Source organism: Balaenoptera acutorostrata, chromosome 8, assembly GCF_949987535.1.
Source record: "Balaenoptera acutorostrata chromosome 8, mBalAcu1.1, whole genome shotgun sequence".
Lineage (NCBI taxonomy): Eukaryota > Metazoa > Chordata > Mammalia > Artiodactyla > Balaenopteridae > Balaenoptera > Balaenoptera acutorostrata.
In genome coordinates, this window is record NC_080071.1 from 95660090 (window position 1) to 95678800 (window position 18711).

Sequence of the window (18711 nt, forward strand, 5' to 3'; positions counted from 1 at the left end):
AAGCCGAGTGTTTTTCTCAGTGCACCTCAGACTAGGGCAATGAGTCAGACTTGCACGGCATGTTGGCCCTGCTAGAACAGTGTTCGTGGACCTGTGGGAATGCTGGGGAAATCAAGCTGTCCCAAGAAAGAGTGCAGTCTGTTGCCCTACACTCGGCATACACAGAGTGGCTCCGAAGGGCTACGGGCCTGGATGTGGCTTAGCAGGCCCATGGGGGCCTGAGGGTACTCAGTGTCCTTGCAGGGAATAGGGTGCCCACGCGAGGCTCCTAGATGTCCTGCAGAGCGTACTGACGTTAAAATAATGCAGAGCAGTGGCTACGGCCTCATAGAAACTGCTGCACGCCTCCGCTTCTGCATGGCAATTCAAGGCCTTACCTCGAGGCAAGTGCTCTCGCTGAGTGTCCCGTTAGCGCCACAGCATGGGAGGATGCTGACTTTCTCCTCGAGCAGAGTGACTTCAGGTACGAGGTCCGCGAAGAATTCTAAGCGGAGTGTTTTCTCACGGCAGCTCAGACGGGGGCCGTGACGAACACTTCCGTGGCAGGTCGCACTGGCTAGAAATGTGGTCCTGAGGCTGCTCCAGTGCTCTGGAAATGTAGCTCTCCTTAAGGTACGTGCAGGGTGTTGCCCATCACTCGGCATGCACAGAGGGCCTCCGAGGGACCGACCTTTGGGCCTCGATGTTGCTCAGTAGAACCACAGGTGTCTGGAGGCACTCAGGGATCCTGGAGGGAAAATGATGCACACCCGAGGGGCCTAAGAGTCCTGGAAAGGGTACTTCCTTTAAAATACAGCAGAACACAGGCTTCCCTGGTGGTGCACTGGTTGACAATCTGCCTGCCAATGCAGGGGACACGGGTTCGAGCCCTGGTCTGGGAGGATTCCACATGCCGCGGAGCAAGTGGGCCCGTGAGCCACAACTACTGGGCCTGCGCCTCTGGAGCCTGTGCTCCGCAACAAGAGAGGCCGCGACACTGAGAGGCCTACGCACCGCGATGAAGAGTGGCCCCCACTTACCGTAACTGGAGAGAGCCCTAGCACAGAAACGAAGACCCAATATAGCAATCAATCAATCCATCAATCAATCTTAAAACAACAATAACAAATAAAAAAAATAAAATGAAATAAAGCAGAACAGCGACGAATACCTCATGGAAACAGCTGCATGCCGCCCTTTCTGCGTGGTTACTCAGGGACTTACCTCGAGGTCAGTACTCACGTTGCGTTTCCCTTTAGCTCTAGAGCGGGGCACGATGAGCTCCACGCCGGTCATCGAAGCATCCGGCTAGCTACACAAAACTCATTGTCTTCCCAGAGCCATGCCTACAGTGGCCAGTGGCCTGTCAACAGCAGTCAATTTCAAGTAGCTTCAAGGCAGCATGAATGGAGCTTTCAAAATGGGAAAGCAAGGCTAGTTCCATCAGGCCCCCATTTCCGTGGGCACACGCAGCATACATCCCTGTGCTTTCTAGCAAGTCCAAAGACACACAGGTTGCTCAGCGGTTACTTCCCTGAATCAAGTCCTCAAAGCAAGGGTGTTCTGCATCTAGCGAACTGCCTCAACCAAGGAAAGCCCCAGCTAGGCCTCCGGGCCCGTGGCTCTTCAAAAGCCTGCAGTGTTATCCGAGGAACTGGGCTTTAGTTGCGGTCGGAACGCAAGCCGACATTCTCCTGGAGGCAGGGTGACTTCAGGCAGGGGGTCCCAGATGGAATACGAAGCCGAGTGTTTTTCTCAGTGCACCTCAGACTAGGGCAATGAGTCAGACTTGCACGGCATGTTGGCCCTGCTAGAACAGTGTTCGTGGACCTGTGGGAATGCTGGGGAAATCAAGCTGTCCCAAGAAAGAGTGCAGTCTGTTGCCCTACACACGGCATACACAGAGTGGCTCCGAAGGGCTACGGGCCTGGATGTGGCTTAGCAGGCCCATGGGGGCCTGAGGGTACTCAGTGTCCTTGCAGGGAATAGGGTGCCCACGCGAGGCTCCTAGATGTCCTGCAGAGTGTACTGACGTTAAAATAATGCAGAGCAGTGGCTACGGCCTCATGGAAACTGCTGCACGCCTCCGCTTCTGCATGGCAATTCAAGGCCTTACCTCGAGGCAAGTGCTCTCGCTGAGTGTCCCGTTAGCGCCACAGCATGGGAGGATGCTGACTTTCTCCTCGAGCAGAGTGACTTCAGGTACGAGGTCCGCGAAGAATTCTAAGCGGAGTGTTTTCTCACGGCAGCTCAGACGGGGGCCGTGACGAACACTTCCGTGGCAGGTCGCACTGGCTAGAAATGTGGTCCTGAGGCTGCTCCAGTGCTCTGGAAATGTAGCTCTCCTTAAGGTACGTGCAGGGTGTTGCCCATCACTCGGCATGCACAGAGGGCCTCCGAGGGACTGACCTTTGGGCCTCGATGTTGCTCAGTAGGCCCACAGGTGTCTGGAGGCACTCAGGGATCCTGGAGGGAAAATGATGCACACCCGAGGGGCCTAAGAGTCCTGGAAAGGGTACTTCCTTTAAAATACAGCAGAACACAGGCTTCCCTGGTGGTGCACTGGTTGACAATCTGCCTGCCAATGCAGGGGATACGGGTTCGAGCCCTGGTCTGGGAGGATTCCACATGCCGCGGAGCAAGTGGGCCCGTGAGCCACAACTACTGGGCCTGCGCCTCTGGAGCCTGTGCTCCGCAACAAGGGAGGCCGCGATACTGAGAGGCCTACGCACCGCGATGAAGAGTGGCCCCCACTTACCGTAACTGGAGAGAGCCCTAGCACAGAAACGAAGACCCAATATAGCAATCAATCAATCCATCAATCAATCTTAAAACAACAATAACAAATAAAAAAAATAAAATGAAATAAAGCAGAACAGCGACGAATACCTCATGGAAACAGCTGCATGCCGCCCTTTCTGCGCGGTTCCTCAGGGACTTACCTCGAGGTCAGTACTCACGTTGCATTTCCCTTTAGCTCTAGAGCGTGGCACGATGAGCTCCACGCCGGTCATCGAAGCATCCGGCTAGCTACACAAAACTCATTGTCTTCCCAGAGCCATGCCTACAGTGGCCAGTGGCCTGTCAACAGCAGTCAATTTCAAGTAGCTTCAAGGCAGCATGAATGGAGCTTTCAAAATGGGAAAGCAAGGCTAGTTCCATCAGGCCCCCATTTCCGTGGGCACACGCAGCATACATCCCTGTGCTTTCTAGCAAGTCCAAAGACACACAGGTTGCTCAGCGGTTACTTCCCTGAATCAAGTCCTCAAAGCAAGGGTGTTCTGCATCTAGCGAACTGCCTCAACCAAGGAAAGCCCCAGCTAGGCCTCCGGGCCCGTGGCTCTTCAAAAGCCTGCAGTGTTATCCGAGGAACTGGGCTTTAGTTGCGTTCGGAATGCAAGCCGACATTCTCCTGGAGGCAGGGTGACTTCAGGCAGGGGGTCCCAGATGGAATACGAAGCCGAGTGTTTTTCTCAGTGCACCTCAGACTAGGGCAATGAGTCAGACTTGCACGGCATGTTGGCCCTGCTAGAATGGTGTTCGTGGACCTGTTGGAATGCTAGGGAAATCAAGCTGTCCCAAGAAAGAGTGCAGTCTGTGGCCCTACACTCGGCATACACAGAGTGGCTCCGAAGGGCTACGGGCCTGGATGTGGCTTAGCAGGCCCATGGGGGCCTGAGTGTACTCAGTGTCCTTGCAGGGAATAGGGTGCCCACGCGAGGCTCCTAGATGTCCTACAGAGCGTACTGACGTTAAAATAATGCAGAGCAGTGTCTACGGCTTCATGGAAACTGCTGCACGCCTCCGCTTCTGCATGGCAATTCAGGGCCTTACCTCGAGGCAAGTGCTCTCGCTGAGTGTCCCATTAGCGCCACAGCATGGGAGGATGCTGACTTTCCCCTCGAGCAGAGTGACTTCAGGTACGAGGTCCGCGAAGAATTCTAAGCGGAGTGTTTTCTCACGGCAGCTCAGACGGGGGCCGTGACGAACACTTCCGTGGCAGGTCGCACTGGCTAGAAATGTGGTCCTGAGGCTGCTCCAGTGCTCTGGAAATGTAGCTCTCCTTAAGGTTCGTGCAGGGTGTTGCCCATCACTCGGCATGCACAGAGGGCCTCCGAGGGACCGACCTTTGGGCCTCGATGTTGCTCAGCAGGCCCACAGGGGTCTGGAGGCACTCAGGGATCCTGGAGGGAAAATGATGCACACCCGAGGGGCCTAAGAGGCCTGGAAAGGGTACTTCCTTTAAAATACAGCAGAACAGAGGCTTCCCTGGTGGTGCAGTGGTTGACAATCTGCCTGCCAATGCAGGGGACACGGGTTCGAGCCCTGGTCTGGGAAGATTCCACATGCCGCGGAGCAAGTGGGCCCGTGAGCCACAACTACTGGGCCTGCGCCTCTGGAGCCTGTGCTCCGCAACAAGAGAGGCCGCGACACTGAGAGGCCTACGCACCGCGATGAAGAGTGGCCCCCACTTACCGTAACTGGAGAGAGCCCTAGCACAGAAACGAAGACCCAATATAGCAATCAATCAATCCATCAATCAATCTTAAAACAACAATAACAAATAAAAAAAATAAAATGAAATAAAGCAGAACAGCGACGAATACCTCATGGAAACAGCTGCATGCCGCCCTTTCTGCGTGGTTACTCAGGGACTTACCTCGAGGTCAGTACTCACGTTGCGTTTCCCTTTAGCTCTAGAGCGGGGCACGATGAGCTCCACGCCGGTCATCGAAGCATCCGGCTAGCTACACAAAACTCATTGTCTTCCCAGAGCCATGCCTACAGTGGCCAGTGGCCTGTCAACAGCAGTCAATTTCAAGTAGCTTCAAGGCAGCATGAATGGAGCTTTCAAAATGGGAAAGCAAGGCTAGTTCCATCAGGCCCCCATTTCCGTGGGCACACGCAGCATACATCCCTGTGCTTTCTAGCAAGTCTAAAGACACACAGGTTGCTCAGCGGTTACTTCCCTGAATCAAGTCCTCAAAGCAAGGGTATTCTGCATCTAGCGAACTGCCTCAACCAAGGAAAGCCCCAGCTAGGCCTCCGGGCCCGTGGCTCTTCAAAAGCCTGCAGTGTTATCCGAGGAACTGGGCTTTAGTTGCGGTCGGAACGCAAGCCGACATTCTCCTGGAGGCAGGGTGACTTCAGGCAGGGGGTCCCAGATGGAATACGAAGCCGAGTGTTTTTCTCAGTGCACCTCAGACTAGGGCAATGAGTCAGACTTGCACGGCATGTTGGCCCTGCTAGAACAGTGTTCGTGGACCTGTGGGAATGCTGGGGAAATCAAGCTGTCCCAAGAAAGAGTGCAGTCTGTTGCCCTACACTCGGCATACACAGATCGGCTCCGAAGGGCTACGGGCCTGGATGTGGCTTAGCAGGCCCATGGGGGCCTGAGGGTACTCAGTGTCCTTGCAGGGAATAGGGTGCCCACGCGAGGCTCCTAGATGTCCTGCAGAGCGTACTGACGTTAAAATAATGCAGAGCAGTGGCTACGGCCTCATGGAAACTGCTGCACGCCTCCGCTTCTGCATGGCAATTCAAGGCCTTACCTCGAGGCAAGTGCTCTCGCTGACTGTCCCGTTAGCGCCACAGCATGGGAGGATGCTGACTTTCTCCTCGAGCAGAGTGACTTCAGGTACGAGGTCCGCGAAGAATTCTAAGCGGAGTGTTTTCTCACGGCAGCTCAGACGGGGGCCGTGACGAACACTTCCGTGGCAGGTCGCACTGGCTAGAAATGTGGTCCTGAGGCTGCTCCAGTGCTCTGGAAATGTAGCTCTCCTTAAGGTACGTGCAGGGTGTTGCCCATCACTCGGCATGCACAGAGGGCCTCCGAGGGACCGACCTTTGGGCCTCGATGTTGCTCAGTAGAACCACAGGTGTCTGGAGGCACTCAGGGATCCTGGAGGGAAAATGATGCACACCCGAGGGGCCTAAGAGTCCTGGAAAGGGTACTTCCTTTAAAATACAGCAGAACACAGGCTTCCCTGGTGGTGCACTGGTTGACAATCTGCCTGCCAATGCAGGGGACACGGGTTCGAGCCCTGGTCTGGGAGGATTCCACATGCCGCGGAGCAAGTGGGCCCGTGAGCCACAACTACTGGGCCTGCGCCTCTGGAGCCTGTGCTCCGCAACAAGGGAGGCCGCGATACTGAGAGGCCTACGCACCGCGATGAAGAGTGGCCCCCACTTACCGTAACTGGAGAGAGCCCTAGCACAGAAACGAAGACCCAATATAGCAATCAATCAATCCATCAATCAATCTTAAAACAACAATAACAAATAAAAAAAATAAAATGAAATAAAGCAGAACAGCGACGAATACCTCATGGAAACAGCTGCATGCCGCCCTTTCTGCGCGGTTCCTCAGGGACTTACCTCGAGGTCAGTACTCACGTTGCGTTTCCCTTTAGCTCTAGAGCGGGGCACGATGAGCTCCACGCCGGTCATCGAAGCATCCGGCTAGCTACACAAAACTCATTGTCTTCCCAGAGCCATGCCTACAGTGGCCAGTGGCCTGTCAACAGCAGTCAATTTCAAGTAGCTTCAAGGCAGCATGAATGGAGCTTTCAAAATGGGAAAGCAAGGCTAGTTCCATCAGGCCCCCATTTCCGTGGGCACACGCAGCATACATCCCTGTGCTTTCTAGCAACTCCAAAGAGACACAGGTTGCTCAGCGGTTACTTCCCTGAATCAACTCCTCGAAGCAGGGTGTTCTGCATCTAGCGAACTGCCTCAACCAAGGAAAGCCCCAGCTAGGCCTCCGGGCCCGTGGCTCTTCAAAAGCCTGCAGTGTTATCCGAGGAACTGGGCTTTAGTTGCGGTCGGAACGCAAGCCGACATTCTCCTGGAGGCAGGGTGACTTCAGGCAGGGGGTCCCAGATGGAATACGAAGCCGAGTGTTTTTCTCAGTGCACCTCAGACTAGGGCAATGAGTCAGACTTGCACGGCATGTTGGCCCTGCTAGAACGGTGTTCGTGGACCTGTTGGAATGCTGGGGAAATCAAGCTGTCCCAAGAAAGAGTGCAGTCTGTGGCCCTACACTCGGCATACACAAAGTGGCTCCGAAGGGCTACGGGCCTGGATGTGGCTTAGAAGGCCTATGGGGGCCTGAGGGTACTCAGTGTCCTTGCAGGGAATAGGGTGCCCACGCGAGGCTCCTAGATGTCCTGCAGAGCGTACTGACGTTAAAATAATGCAGAGCAGTGTCTACGGCTTCATGGAAACTGCTGCACGCCTCCACTTCTGCATGGCAATTCAGGGCCTTACCTCGAGGCAAGTGCTCTCGCTGAGTGTCCCATTAGCGCCACAGCATGGGAGGATGCTGACTTTCCCCTCGAGCAGAGTGACTTCAGGTACGAGGTCCGCGAAGAATTCTAAGCGGAGTGTTTTCTCACGGCAGCTCAGACGGGGGCCGTGACGAACACTTCCGTGGCAGGTCGCACTGGCTAGAAATGTGGTCCTGAGGCTGCTCCAGTGCTCTGGAAATGTAGCTCTCCTTAAGGTTCGTGCAGGGTGTTGCCCATCACTCGGCATGCACAGAGGGCCTCCGAGGGACCGACCTTTGGGCCTCGATGTTGCTCAGCAGGCCCACAGGGGTCTAGAGGCACTCAGGGATCCTGGAGGGAAAATGATGCACACCCGAGGGGCCTAAGAGTCCTGGAAAGGGTACTTCCTTTAAAATACAGCAGAACAGAGGCTTCCCTGGTGGTGCAGTGGTTGACAATCTGCCTGCCAATGCAGGGGACACGGGTTCGAGCCCTGGTCTGGGAAGATTCCACATGCCGCGGAGCAAGTGGGCCCGTGAGCCACAACTACTGGGCCTGCGCCTCTGGAGCCTGTGCTCCGCAACAAGAGAGGCCGCGACACTGAGAGGCCTACGCACCGCGATGAAGAGTGGCCCCCACTTACCGTAACTGGAGAGAGCCCTAGCACAGAAACGAAGACCCAATATAGCAATCAATCAATCCATCAATCAATCTTAAAACAACAATAAAAAATAAAAAAAATAAAATGAAATAAAGCAGAACAGCGACGAATACCTCATGGAAACAGCCGCATGCCGCCCTTTCTGCGCGGTTCCTCAGGGACTTACATCGAGGTCAGTACTCACGTTGCATTTCCCTTTAGCTCTAGAGCGTGGCACGATGAGCTCCACGCCGGTCATCGAAGCATCCGGCTAGCTACACAAAACTCATTGTCTTCCCAGAGCCATGCCTACAGTGGCCAGTGGCCTGTCAACAACAGTCAATTTCAAGTAGCTTCAAGGCAGCATGAATGGAGCTTTCAAAATGGGAAAGCAAGGCTAGTTCCATCAGGCCCCCATTTCCGTGGGCACACGCAGCATACATCCCTGTGCTTTCTAGCAAGTCCAAAGAGACACAGGTTGCTCAGCGGTTACTTCCCTGAATCAACTCCTCGAAGCAGGGTGTTCTGCATCTAGTGAACTGCCTCAACCAAGGAAAGCCCCAGCTAGGCCTCCGGGCCCATGGCTCTTCAAAAGCCTGCAGTGTTATCCGAGGAACTGGGCTTTAGTTGCGGTCGGAACGCAAGCCGACATTCTCCTGGAGGCAGGGTGACTTCAGGCAGGGGGTCCCAGATGGAATACGAAGCCGAGTGTTTTTCTCAGTGCACCTCAGACTAGGGCAATGAGTCAGACTTGCACGGCATGTTGGCCCTGCTAGAACGGTGTTCGTGGACCTGTGGGAATGCTGGAGAAATCAAGCTTTCCCAAGAAAGTGTGCAGTGTGTTGCCCTACACTCGGCATACACAGAGTGGCTCCGAAGGGCTACGGGCCTGGATGTGGCTTAGCAGGCCCATGGGGGCCTGAGGGTACTCAGTGTCCTTGCAGGGAATAGGGTGCCCACGCGAGGCTCCTAGATGTCCTGCAGAGCGTACTGACGTTAAAATAATGCAGAGCAGTGGCTACGGCCTCATGGAAACTGCTGCACGCCTCCGCTTCTGCATGGCAATTCAGGGCCTTACCTTGAGGCAAGTGCTCTCGCTGAGTGTCCCGTTAGCGCCACAGCATGGGAGGATGCTGACTTTCTCCTCGAGCAGAGTGACTTCAGGTACGAGGTCCGCGAAGAATTCTAAGCGGAGTGTTTTCTCACGGCAGCTCAGACGGGGGCCGTGACGAACACTTCCGTGGCAGGTCGCACTGGCTAGAAATGTGGTCCTGAGGCTGCTCCAGTGCTCTGGAAATGTAGCTCTCCTTAAGGTACGTGCAGGGTGTTGCCCATCAGTCGGCATGCACAGAGGGCCTCCGAGGGACCGACCTTTGGGCCTCGATGTTGCTCAGCAGGCCCACAGGGGTCTGGAGGCACTCAGGGATCCTGGAGGGAAAATGATGCACACCCGAGGGGCCTAAGAGTCCTGGAAAGGGTACTTCCTTTAAAATAAAGCAGAACAGAGGCTTCCCTGGTGGTGCACTGGTTGACAATCTGCCTGCCAATGCAGGGGACACGGGTTCGAGCCCTGGTCTGGAAGGATTCCACATGCCGCGGAGCAACTGGGCCCGTGAGCCACAACTACTGAGCCTGCGGCTGTGGAGCCTGTGCTCCGCAACTAGAGAGGCTGAGATACTGAGAGGCTTACGCACCGCGATGAAGAGTGGCCCCCACTTACCGTAACTGGAGAGAGCCCTAGCACAGAAACGAAGACCCAATATAGCAATCAATCAATCCATCAATCAATTTTGAAACAACAATAAAAAATAAAAAAAATAAAATGAAATAAAGCAGAACAGCGACGAATACCTCATGGAAACAGCTGCATGCCGCCCTTTCTGCGCGGTTCCTCAGGGGCTTACCTCGAGGTCAGTACTCACGTTACGTTTCCCTTTAGCTCTAGAGCGGGGCACGATGAGCTCCACGCCGGTCATCGAAGCATCCGGCTAGCTACACAAAACTAATTGTCTTCCCAGAGCCATGCCTACAGTGGCCAGTGGCCTGTCAACAGCAGTCAATTTCAAGTAGCTTCAAGGCAGCATGAATGGAGCTTTCAAAATGGGAAAGCAAGGCTAGTTCCATCAGGCCCCCATTTCCGTGGGCACACGCAGCATACATCCCTGTGCTTTCTAGCAAGTCCAAAGAGACACAGGTTGCTCAGCCGTTACTTCCCTGAATCAACTCCTCGAAGCAGGGTGTTCTGCATCTAGCGAACTGCCTCAACCAAGGAAAGCCCCAGCTAGGCCTCCGGGCCCGTGGCTCTTCAAAAGCCTGCAGTGTTATCCGAGGAACTGGGCTTTAGTTGCGGTCGGAACGCAAGCCGACATTCTCCTGGAGGCAGGGTGACTTCAGGCAGGGGGTCCCAGATGGAATACGAAGCCGAGTGTTTTTCTCAGTGCACCTCAGACTAGGGCAATGAGTCAGACTTGCACGGCATGTTGGCCCTGCTAGAACGGTGTTCGTGGACCTGTTGGAATGCTGGGGAAATCAAGCTGTCCCAAGAAAGAGTGCAGCCTGTTGCCCTACACTCGGCATACACAGAGTGGCTCCGAAGGGCTACGGGCCTGGATGTGGCTTAGCAGGCCCATGGGGGCCTGAGGGTACTCAGTGTCCTTGCAGGGAATAGGGTGCCCACGCGAGGCTCCTAGATGTCCTGCAGAGCGTACTGACGTTAAAATAATGCAGAGCAGTGGCTACGGCCTCATGGAAACTGCTGCACGCCTCCGCTTCTGCATGGCAATTCAGGGCCTTACCTTGAGGCAAGTGCTCTCGCTGAGTGTCCCGTTAGCGCCACAGCATGGGAGGATGCTGACTTTCCCCTCGAGCAGAGTGACTTCAGGTACGAGGTCCGCGAAGAATTCTAAGCGGAGTGTTTTCTCACGGCAGCTCAGACGGGGGCCGTGACGAACACTTCCGTGGCAGGTCGCACTGGCTAGAAATGTGGTCCTGAGGCTGCTCCAGTGCTCTGGAAATGTAGCTATCCTTAAGGTTCGTGCAGGGTGTTGCCCATCACTCGGCATGCACAGAGGGCCTCCGAGGGACCGACCTTTGGGCCTCGATGTTGCTCAGCAGGCCCACAGGGGACTGGAGGCACTCAGGGATCCTGGAGGGAAAATGATGCACACCCGAGGGGCCTAAGAGTCCTGGAAAGGGTACTTCCTTTAAAATACAGTAGAACAGAGGCTTCCCTGGTGGTGCACTGGTTGACAATCTGCCTGCCAATGCAGGGGACACGGGTTCGAGCCCTGGTCTGGAAGGATTCCACATGCCGCGGAGCAACTGGGCCCGTGAGCCACAACTACTGAGCCTGCGCCTCTGGAGCCTGTGCTCCACAACAAGAGAGGCCGAGATACTGAGAGGCCTACGCACCGCGATGAGGAGTGGCCCCCACTTACCGTAACTGGAGAGAGCCCTAGCACAGAAACGAAGACCCAATATAGCAATCAATCAATCCATCAATCAATCTTAAAACAACAATAAAAAATAAAAAAATTAAAATGAAATAAAGCAGAACAGCGACGAATACCTCATGGAAACAGCCGCATGCCGCCCTTTCTGCGCGGTTCCTCAGGGACTTACATCGAGGTCAGTACTCACGTTGCATTTCCCTTTAGCTCTAGAGCGTGGCACGATGAGCTCCACGCCGGTCATCGAAGCATCCGGCTAGCTACACAAAACTCATTGTCTTCCCAGAGCCATGCCTACAGTGGCCAGTGGCCTGTCAACAACAGTCAATTTCAAGTAGCTTCAAGGCAGCATGAATGGAGCTTTCAAAATGGGAAAGCAAGGCTAGTTCCATCAGGCCCCCATTTCCGTGGGCACACGCAGCATACATCCCTGTGCTTTCTAGCAAGTCCAAAGAGACACAGGTTGCTCAGCGGTTACTTCCCTGAATCAACTCCTCGAAGCAGGGTGTTCTGCATCTAGTGAACTGCCTCAACCAAGGAAAGCCCCAGCTAGGCCTCCGGGCCCATGGCTCTTCAAAAGCCTGCAGTGTTATCCGAGGAACAGGGCTTTAGTTGCGGTCGGAACGCAAGCCGACATTCTCCTGGAGGCAGGGTGACTTCAGGCAGGGGGTCCCAGATGGAATACGAAGCCGAGTGTTTTTCTCAGTGCACCTCAGACTAGGGCAATGAGTCAGACTTGCACGGCATGTTGGCCCTGCTAGAACGGTGTTCGTGGACCTGTGGGAATGCTGGAGAAATCAAGCTTTCCCAAGAAAGTGTGCAGTGTGTTGCCCTACACTCGGCATACACAGAGTGGCTCCGAAGGGCTACGGGCCTGGATGTGGCTTAGCAGGCCCATGGGGGCCTGAGGGTACTCAGTGTCCTTGCAGGGAATAGGGTGCCCACGCGAGGCTCCTAGATGTCCTGCAGAGCGTACTGACGTTAAAATAATGCAGAGCAGTGGCTACGGCCTCATGGAAACTGCTGCACGCCTCCGCTTCTGCATGGCAATTCAGGGCCTTACCTTGAGGCAAGTGCTCTCGCTGAGTGTCCCGTTAGCGCCACAGCATGGGAGGATGCTGACTTTCTCCTCGAGCAGAGTGACTTCAGGTACGAGGTCCGCGAAGAATTCTAAGCGGAGTGTTTTCTCACGGCAGCTCAGACGGGGGCCGTGACGAACACTTCCGTGGCAGGTCGCACTGGCTAGAAATGTGGTCCTGAGGCTGCTCCAGTGCTCTGGAAATGTAGCTCTCCTTAAGGTTCGTGCAGGGTGTTGCCCATCACTCGGCATGCACAGAGGGCCTCCGAGGGACCGACCTTTGGGCCTCGATGTTGCTCAGCAGGCCCACAGGGGTCTGGAGGCACTCGGATCCTGGAGGGAAAATGATGCACACCCGAGGGGCCTAAGAGTCCTGGAAAGGGTACTTCCTTTAAAATACAGCAGAACAGAGGCTTCCCTGGTGGTGCACTGGTTGACAATCTGCCTGCCAATGCAGGGGACACGGGTTCGAGCCCTGGTCTGGGAGGATTCCACATGCCGCGGAGCAAGTGGGCCCGTGAGCCACAACTACTGGGCCTGCGCCTCTGGAGCCTGTGCTCCGCAACAAGGGAGGCCGCGATACTGAGAGGCCTACGCACCGCGATGAAGAGTGGCCCCCACTTACCGTAACTGGAGAGAGCCCTAGCACAGAAACGAAGACCCAATATAGCAATCAATCAATCCATCAATCAATCTTAAAACAACAATAACAAATAAAAAAAATAAAATGAAATAAAGCAGAACAGCGACGAACACCTCATGGAAACAGCTGCATGCCGCCCTTTCTGCGTGGTTACTCAGGGACTTACCTCGAGGTCAGTACTCACGTTGCGTTTCCCTTTAGCTCTAGAGCGGGGCATGATGAGGTCCACGCCGGTCATCGAAGCATCCGGCTAGCTACACAAAACTCATTGTCTTCCCAGAGCCATGCCTACAGTGGCCAGTGGCCTGTCAACAGCAGTCAATTTCAAGTAGCTTCAAGGCAGCATGAATGGAGCTTTCAAAATGGGAAAGCAAGGCTAGTTCCATCAGGCCCCCATTTCCGTGGGCACACGCAGCATACATCCCTGTGCTTTCTAGCAAGTCCAAAGACACACAGGTTGCTCAGCGGTTACTTCCCTGAATCAAGTCCTCAAAGCAAGGGTGTTCTGCATCTAGCGAACTGCCTCAACCAAGGAAAGCCCCAGCTAGGCCTCCGGGCCCGTGGCTCTTCAAAAGCCTGCAGTGTTATCCGAGGAACTGGGCTTTAGTTGCGGTCGGAACGCAAGCCGACATTCTCCTGGAGGCAGGGTGACTTCAGGCAGGGGGTCCCAGATGGAATACGAAGCCGAGTGTTTTTCTCAGTGCACCTCAGACTAGGGCAATGAGTCAGACTTGCACGGCATGTTGGCCCTGCTAGAACAGTGTTCGTGGACCTGTGGGAATGCTGGGGAAATCAAGCTGTCCCAAGAAAGAGTGCAGTCTGTTGCCCTACACTCGGCATACACAGAGTGGCTCCGAAGGGCTACGGGCCTGGATGTGGCTTAGCAGGCCCATGGGGGCCTGAGGGTACTCAGTGTCCTTGCAGGGAATAGGGTGCCCACGCGAGGCTCCTAGATGTCCTGCAGAGCGTACTGACGTTAAAATAATGCAGAGCAGTGGCTACGGCCTCATAGAAACTGCTGCACGCCTCCGCTTCTGCATGGCAATTCAAGGCCTTACCTCGAGGCAAGTGCTCTCGCTGAGTGTCCCGTTAGCGCCACAGCATGGGAGGATGCTGACTTTCTCCTCGAGCAGAGTGACTTCAGGTACGAGGTCCGCGAAGAATTCTAAGCGGAGTGTTTTCTCACGGCAGCTCAGACGGGGGCCGTGACGAACACTTCCGTGGCAGGTCGCACTGGCTAGAAATGTGGTCCTGAGGCTGCTCCAGTGCTCTGGAAATGTAGCTCTCCTTAAGGTACGTGCAGGGTGTTGCCCATCACTCGGCATGCACAGAGGGCCTCCGAGGGACCGACCTTTGGGCCTCGATGTTGCTCAGTAGAACCACAGGTGTCTGGAGGCACTCAGGGATTCTGGAGGGAAAATGATGCACACCCGAGGGGCCTAAGAGTCCTGGAAAGGGTACTTCCTTTAAAATACAGCAGAACACAGGCTTCCCTGGTGGTGCACTGGTTGACAATCTGCCTGCCAATGCAGGGGACACGGGTTCGAGCCCTGGTCTGGGAGGATTCCACATGCCGCGGAGCAAGTGGGCCCGTGAGCCACAACTACTGGGCCTGCGCCTCTGGAGCCTGTGCTCCGCAACAAGGGAGGCCGCGATACTGAGAGGCCTACGCACCGCGATGAAGAGTGGCCCCCACTTACCGTAACTGGAGAGAGCCCTAGCACAGAAACGAAGACCCAATATAGCAATCAATCAATCCATCAATCAATCTTAAAACAACAATAACAAATAAAAAAAATAAAATGAAATAAAGCAGAACAGCGACGAATACCTCATGGAAACAGCTGCATGCCGCCCTTTCTGCGCGGTTCCTCAGGGACTTACCTCGAGGTCAGTACTCACGTTGCGTTTCCCTTTAGCTCTAGAGCGGGGCACGATGAGCTCCACGCCGGTCATCGAAGCATCCGGCTAGCTACACAAAACTCATTGTCTTCCCAGAGCCATGCCTACAGTGGCCAGTGGCCTGTCAACAGCAGTCAATTTCAAGTAGCTTCAAGGCAGCATGAATGGAACTTTCAAAATGAGAAAGCAAGGCTAGTTCCATCAGGCCCCCATTTCTGTGGGCACACGCAGCATACATCCCTGTGCTTTCTAGCAAGTCCAAAGAGACACAGGTTGCTCAGCAGTTACTTCCCTGAATCAACTCCTCGAAGCAGGGTGTTCTGCATCTAGCGAACTGCCTCAACCAAGGAAAGCCCCAGCTAGGCCTCCGGGCCCGTGACTCTTCAAAAGCCTGCAGTGTTATCCGAGGAACTGGGCTTTAGTTGCGGTCGGAACGCAAGCCGACATTCTCCTGGAGGCAGGGTGACTTCAGGCAGGGGGTCCCAGATGGAATACGAAGCCGAGTGTTTTTCTCAGTGTACCTCAGACTAGGGCAATGAGTCAGACTTGCACGGCATGTTGGCCCTGCTAGAACGGTGTTCGTGGACCTGTTGGAATGCTGGGGAAATCAAGCTGTCCCAAGAAAGAGTGCAGTCTGTTGCCCTACACTCAGCATACACAGAGTGGCTCCGAAGGGCTACGGGCCTGGATGTGGCTTAGCAGGCCCATGGGGGCCTGAGGGTACTCAGTGTCCTTGCAGGGAATAGGGTGCCCACGCGAGGCTCCTAGATGTCCTGCAGAGCGTACTGACTTTAAAATAATGCAGAGCAGTGGCTACGGCCTCATGGAAACTGCTGCACGCCTCCGCTTCTGCATGGCAATTCAGGGCCTTACCTCGAGGCAAGTGCTCTCGCTGAGTGTCCCGTTAGCGCCACAGCATGGGAGGATGCTGACTTTCTCCTCGAGCAGAGTGACTTCAGGTACGAGGTCCGCGAAGAATTCTAAGCGGAGTGTTTTCTCACGGCAGCTCAGACGGGGGCCGTGACGAACACTTCCGTGGCAGGTCGCACTGGCTAGAAATGTGGTCCTGAGGCTGCTCCAGTGCTCTGGAAATGTAGCTCTCCTTAAGGTACGTGCAGGGTGTTGCCCATCACTCGGCATGCACAGAGGGCCTCCGAGGGAAGGACCTTTGGGCCTCGATGTTGCTCAGCAGGCCCACAGGGGTCTGGAGGCACTCGGATCCTGGAGGGAAAATGATGCACACCCGAGGGGCCTAAGAGTCCTGGAAAGGGTACTTCCTTTAAAATACAGCAGAACAGAGGCTTCTCTGGTGGTGCACTGGTTGACAATCTGCCTGCCAATGCAGGGGACACGGGTTCGAGCCCTGGTCGGGGAGGAATCCACATGCCGCGGAGCAAGTGGGCCCGTGAGACACAACTACTGGGCCTGCGCCTCTGGAGCCTGTGCTCCGCAACAAGAGAGGCCACGAAACTGAGAGGCCTACGCACCGCGTTGAAGAATGGCCCCCACTTACCGTAACTGGAGAGAGCCCTAGCACAGAAACGAAGACCCAATATAGCAATAAATCAATCCATCAATCAATCTTAAAACAACAATAAAAAATAAAAAAATTAAAATGAAATAAAGCAGAACAGCGACGAATACCTCATGGAAACAGCCGCATGCCGCCCTTTCTGCACGGTTCCTCAGGGACTTACCTCGAGGTCAGTACTCACGTTGCGTTTCCCTTTAGGTCTAGAGCGGGGCAGGATGAGCTCCACGCCAGTCATCGAAGCATCCGGCTAGCTACACAAAACTCATTGTCTTCCCAGAGCCATGCCTACAGTGGCCAGTGGCCTGTAAACAACAGTCAATTTCAAGTAGCTTCAAGGCAGCATGAATGGAGCTTTCAAAATGGGAAAGCAAGGCTAGTTCCATCAGGCCCCCATTTCCGTGGGCACACGCAGCATACATCCCTGTGCTTTCTAGGAAGTCCATAGAGACACAGGTTGCTCAGCGGTTACTTCCCTGAATCAACTCCTCGAAGCAGGGTGTTCTGCATCTAGTCAACTGCCTCAACCAAGGAAAGCCCCAGCTAGGCCTCCGGGCCCGTGGCTCTTCAAAAGCCTGCAGTGTTATCCGAGGAACTGGGCTTTAGTTGCGGTCGGAACGCAAGCCGACATTCTCCTGGAGGCAGGGTGACTTCAGACAGGGGGTCCCAGATGGAATACGAAGCCGAGTGTTTTTCTCAGTGCACCTCAGACTACGGCAATGAGTCAGACTTGCACGGCATGTTGGCCCTGCTGGAACGGTGTTCGTGGACTTGTGGGAATGCTGGGGAAATCAAGCTTTCCCAAGAAAGTGTGCAGTCTGTTGCCCTACACTCGGCATACACAGAGTGGCTCCGAAGGGCTACGGGCCTGGATGTGGCTTAGCAGGCCCATGGGGGCCTGAGGGTACTCAGTGTCCTTGCAGGGAATAGGGTGCCCACGCGAGGCTCCTAGATGTCCTGCAGAGCGTCCTGACGTTAAAATAATGCAGAGCAGTGGCTACGGCCTCATGGAAACTGCTGCACGCCTCCGCTTCTGCATGGCAATTCAGGGCCTTACCTCGAGGCAAGTGCTCTCGCTGACTGTCCCGTTAGCGCCACAGCATGGGAGGATGCTGACTTTCTCCTCGAGCAGAGTGACTTCAGGTACGAGGTCCGCGAAGAATTCTAAGCGGAGTGTTTTCTCACGGCAGCTCAGACGGGGGCCGTGACGAACACTTCCGTGGCAGGTCGCACTGGCTAGAAATGTGGTCCTGAGGCTGCTCCAGTGCTCTGGAAATGTAGCTCTCCTTAAGGTACGTGCAGGGTGTTGCCCATCAGTCGGCATGCACAGAGGGCCTCCGAGGGACCGACCTTTGGGCCTCGATGTTGCTCAGCAGGCCCACAGGGGTCTGGAGGCACTCAGGGATCCTGGAGGGAAAATGATGCACACCCGAGGGGCCTAAGAGTCCTGGAAAGGGTACTTCCTTTAAAATAAAGCAGAACAGAGGCTTCCCTGGTGGTGCACTGGTTGACAATCTGCCTGCCAATGCAGGGGACACGGGTTCGAGCCCTGGTGTGGAAGGATTCCACATGCCGCGGAGCAACTGGGCCCGTGAGCCACAACTACTGAGCCTGCGGCTGTGGAGCCTGTGCTCCGCAACTAGAGAGGCTGAGATACTGAGAGGCCTACGCACCGCGATGAAGAGTGGCCCCCACTTACCGTAACTGGAGAGAGCCCTAGCACAGAAACGAAGACCCAATATAGCAATCAATCAATCCATCAATCAATTTTGAAACAACAATAAAAAATAAAAAAAATAAAATGAAATAAAGCAGAACAGCGACGAATACCTCATGGAAACAGCTGCATGCCGCCCTTTCTGCGCGGTTCCTCAGGGGCTTACCTCGAGGTCAGTACTCACGTTACGTTTCCCTTTAGCTCTAGAGCGGGGCACGATGAGCTCCACGCCGGTCATCGAAGCATCCGGCTAGCTACACAAAACTAATTGTCTTCCCAGAGCCATGCCTACAGTGGCCAGTGGCCTGTCAACAGCAGTCAATTTCAAGTAGCTTCAAGGCAGCATGAATGGAGCTTTCAAAATGGGAAAGCAAGGCTAGTTCCATCAGGCCCCCATTTCCGTGGGCACACGCAGCATACATCCCTGTGCTTTCTAGCAAGTCCAAAGAGACACAGGTTGCTCAGCCGTTACTTCCCTGAATCAACTCCTCGAAGCAGGGTGTT